Source organism: Cryptomeria japonica, chromosome 9 (assembly GCF_030272615.1).
Source record: "Cryptomeria japonica chromosome 9, Sugi_1.0, whole genome shotgun sequence".
Classification (NCBI taxonomy): domain Eukaryota; kingdom Viridiplantae; phylum Streptophyta; class Pinopsida; order Cupressales; family Cupressaceae; genus Cryptomeria; species Cryptomeria japonica.
Genome location: NC_081413.1, coordinates 725,338,802 through 725,343,365, shown reverse-complemented (window position 1 = coordinate 725,343,365; position 4,564 = coordinate 725,338,802). Strand labels below are relative to the sequence as shown.

The window sequence follows — 4,564 nt, the reverse complement described above, 5'->3', positions numbered from 1 at the left end:
AATAGATGGTAGAACAATTATTTATTTGACAACACAACACAATTTGGAACTTGGAATGAATTTGATATGGAAAATATTCAAGAACCTATCCACATTATGGTGTAAGATACTCCATCAAAATTAATGACCTAGGAAAAATTCTAACCATTGCTAATCCCCTATTGGGATGTCACATTTGGAAGTTCTTAATGAAATTTAGGCATATCATATCTTGGCACTCGACTCGAGTTATAATGATGGTATAGGATGATTCCTAGAATGGTCATGTTCCTTTGACTAGTATTCTAGAATTAGAAGGCTATAGAGAAATCATGGTTGATGTGTGGGGCAACAAAGTGGTAGAATATGTAGATATGTTTGGGTTAGAGTGGGTGTGGAAAGACCTAAAAAATATGTCAATTATTGAGGTTTATAAGGAGGATCTTGAAGAAAGAAGACTATTGTATTCCCTTAATGGGGAAGAAATCACTGTGTGTGGATAATTTCAAGAAATACTCAATTAAAACTAGGATCTTGTATTCAATATTTGATGTAGTCCACCTCTTCCTAGCCATCAAAATTTTGTTGGGGAGATTGTGCTTCTAAATGATGGTTCCTTTGCATGCACTTCCTTGTATAACTAAATTTTGACCGAATAAAGGTTGCACTCGATTAGTATTCTCAAACCTTCTATATATTCATTGTGCCTACAGGAAGAGGAGAAGATAGACCATTTATTGATGTAGTGCCCCTTTTCATATGATGTCTAAATGAAGAGGAGAAGATAGACCATTCAGTGGTGTAGTGCCCTTTTGTTTATGAATGTTATGAATGTTGGAATTGATATTGTGATAGATTGGATTGGAAAGGGTCTCTTATAAAGGATTTAATGGATTTTTCCTATGGCTGGGCACACCTACACTATGGCTCCTTGTGTTTTGGATCGTGGACCGGGAGCCCCAATGGTTATTTGGTAGATCTAAAGAGAATGAAATAGTTATATTTTCAAGGTAAAATATTCTTTGATGGGGGCAATCCTAGAAAGGTCGAAGTAGGAATTTGTGAAGTACTTAATGTAAATATTTGCAATGCAAAAGAAGTATAAGTAGCCTTCCACCTCCAATCAGCTGCAGCTTCAATTCTTTCCGTTCTTTGCAGATTTTATAAGAAGGTAAGGAGTTCGATTCCCCCACCGCTCTGTGCTATTTATTGATTAATATTTGTCTAATGGTTGCTCTGTATGTCGCTCCAAATGCAGGAGCAGCACCTCCGTGGAGAATTTGTCCGTTGCTGTTGGTGTGCGTGGTCAAGGCGCAAGCTATATTCAAGGCTACAAGTAACGAGCTGTCCAGAAAATCCGATTGGCCTTCCACGACTGTTTTGTTGAGGTAATAATAACACAACTGAAGCCCTTTTCTTAGTTCAGCCTAGCTGGACTTTCAGATTTTTTTGTGAATTAATCTTGGGCATTATAATACACAGATATGTGATGCATCTGTCCGGTCGAGGGAGGTTTATAACCTGAGAAATATCGTTCCCGAATATCAATTTTCTTAGGGGATACGACGTAATTGATGAGATGAAGAAAAGATTGGACGCAGTCTGTCCTGAAACATCATTGTGCTTAGAGCAAGACATTCCGTGGTTATGGTATGTAGCATGCATTGAATCTTGTTTTCTATTTTTAGAATGCAATATTATGGTAACCATTGAATCTTGTTTTTCTGTTTATAAGGTAACATGCATTGAATCTTGTTTTCTGCTTTTAGTTCTTGATCTTCGCCTGAGAGCCTGTTAAACATGTATTGATTGCATTTGTTTAGGCTTTCCATTGGTCACTATTTCCATAAAAAGATGGTGTTTGTATCTTGGTTTTTCTATTTTCTTGGAAGATTGTGTATAATGAAGCTGAAATTTGATTTGTATTGGGCCTTTCATACTGTGAAAACAGGGCAATCTGTAGGTACAACACAACTTCATTTAGGAGCCTGGCAGAGAGCAATCTGCCTTGGCCAAATGATGAAATTCACACCAAGATCCGCACATTCAGGACGAAAGGGTTTTCAACAAAGGAAATGGTGAGCCCAGTGCCACTTTTTCCAGGAAAGACAGTCAAAGTGGAAGAGCCGACCCCAGCATTGAGAGGCATCTGAACTCAAGGTAAGGAGTTCGATTCGCCCACCGCTCCGTGCTATTTATTGATTAATATTTGTCTAATGGGTTGCTCTGTTCTCGCTCCCAATGCAGGATCAGCACCTCCGTGGAGAATGAATTTGTTCGTTGGTGTTGTTGTGCGTATTCTGTCGCACTTCGTGCCTGTAGGCACAAGGTGTTATCAAGGTTATCCAGGAAATCCGATTGGCCTTCACTACTGTTTTGTTGAGGTAATAATAACAGAACTGAAGCCCTTTTCTTAGTTCAGCTTAGTTGGACTTTCAGATTTTCCTGTGAATTAATCTTGGGTATTGTAATACACAGGGATGTGATGCATCTGTCCTGTCGAGGGAGACATTTCACCTGAGAAAAATCCATATCAAATATCAAATCTGTTAGATGAGATGAAGCAAAGATTGGAAGCAGAAACATCATTGTGCTTAGTGCAAGACATTCGGTGCTTATGGTATGTAGCGTGCATTGAATCTTGTTTTCTGTTTTTAGTTCTGATCTTCGCCTGAGAGCCTGTCAAACTTGTATGGATTGCACTTGTTTAGCTTTTCCATTGGTCACCAATTCCATGGAAGATGGAGTTTGAATCTTGTTTTTTCTATTTTATTGGAAGATGGTGCGTAAAATGAAACTGAAATTTGATTTGTATTGGGCCTTTCATTCCTGTGAAAACAGGGCAATCTGCAGGTACATCACGACCCTGGTAGAGTGCAATCTGCCTTGGCCGAACGATGAAATTCACACCATGATCTGCACATCCGGAGTGAAAGGGTTTTCGGCAAAGGAAATGCCGCTTTCTCCAGGAAAGACTGTCAAACTTTAACGGTAGTAGGAGAGCCAACCCCACCACTGACGGGCATTTCCGCAAGCATCTGAGCTCCCTCTGCAGTCGGCAGGCAGATCCAGCGGTGGCCTTGGACAATGGCAGCGCGTCTTCATTCGATTCCCACTACTACAGAAATTTGGAAAGCGGAAAAGGGCTTCTGTATGTCGACCAGGCGTTAATGGCGGTGCCCGTCACCCGCAGCATAGTCGACTTGTACGCTTCCAATCAGGAACTCTTCTACCGTGATTTCTCAGTCGCCATGGTCAAACTTTTCAACCTGAATGTGCTCACAGGAAAACAGGGGCAGATAAGAAAAGAGTGCTCTAAGCTTGTCAATGGCAGCAGGAGCTCAAGAAAGCCCGTCATTGGCAAATTGAAGCTGCTCTGGTACAGCCTCACGCTCGCTTCCAGTCGCTCGTCGAACAACCCATCGTCTACCCCTACATTGGCTTCATGTAGCCCACCCTCTATAGTTGAAGCTTTATGTCGGCAAGCAGGGCATGTGTGTCGCCTTTCTTGAGCTCCACCTTCTTCATTGATTCAAGTTTTGAGATTAATGGCGTTTTGGAATTGGGTTGAATGCCCATGCCCATGTCCAGAATTTCTCACGCCCGCTTCCAGTCTCTCATCGAACAAGAAGAAGCACAAGTAGCCTTCCGCCTCAAATTGGCTTCCATTCTTTCCTGCTTCTTGTAACCTCTGCTTCCTCAAGGAAATGGTGAGCCCACTGCTGCTTTTTCCAGGAAAGACTGTCAAAGTGGGAGAGCATTGAGAGGCATCTGAACTCCCTCGTCATTCGATTACAGAAATTTGAAGAGCGGAAAAGGGCTTCTGTATGTCGACTAGTTCGCTTCCAATCAGGAGCTATTCTACCGTGATTGCTCAAACTTTTGAACCTGAACGTGCTCACAGCAAAACAGGGGCAGATAAGAAAAGAGTGCTCCAAGCTTGTGAATAGCAGCAGGAAGTCATATGAGGGGGCTCCTTTCAAAGATCCAGAAAAACCATTTCCCTTTTAATACAATTTCTTTTCTGCCTGTCGATTCTTTCATGTACCATTCTGTATAACTCTCTTTTGACCATGGACAGTTCTGTTTATGATGTAAACATTGCTTGACTGTTACACACTTCAATGAACCATATATTCCTGTTTTTTTTGAAATACAGGCAGACCAGCTTAAGGATTTTTCTGGTCTCTTCATGAAATTTAATGTGATATTACCAAAAAAATAAAAATGCAGTCCTAGGTTGTATAGAGTTTACATTTGTTTCATTTTAATGAGTTATGTTATAATAATATTATTTATTTATTTTATTTTAAAATTTTATAGACTACATATTTTATATGATCAGACTTATACATGTAGATTTATGTGTATAATTGAATGTATTTAAATGCTTTATGAAAGCTTGAATCCCATCTCTTTATATAATGTTTCTTAATTTTATTTTTATTATATATTTGAAGTTTGGTGAGATCTATTATATGCGTTTTTATATGTTGTATACTAGCTTACATATATTTAATTTTAATCAAATATATATATAATATGTCGAGAGATGTCGAGAAGGATCTCTCGGCGTATAAGCTAG

General features: G+C 39.6%; 1 long non-coding RNA gene across 1 annotated transcript; it reads left to right on the top strand.

The window, feature by feature from the left end:
* Window positions 1–1,046: 1,046 nt before the first annotated feature.
* LOC131067420 (uncharacterized) lies at window positions 1,047–4,228 on the top strand. Its single transcript, XR_009111811.2, has 7 exons — window positions 1,047–1,150; window positions 1,238–1,367; window positions 1,462–1,629; window positions 1,931–2,139; window positions 2,227–2,363; window positions 2,458–2,599; window positions 2,821–4,228. It is a non-coding gene; the product is annotated as an uncharacterized LOC131067420 (long non-coding RNA).
* Window positions 4,229–4,564: the final 336 nt, after the last annotated feature.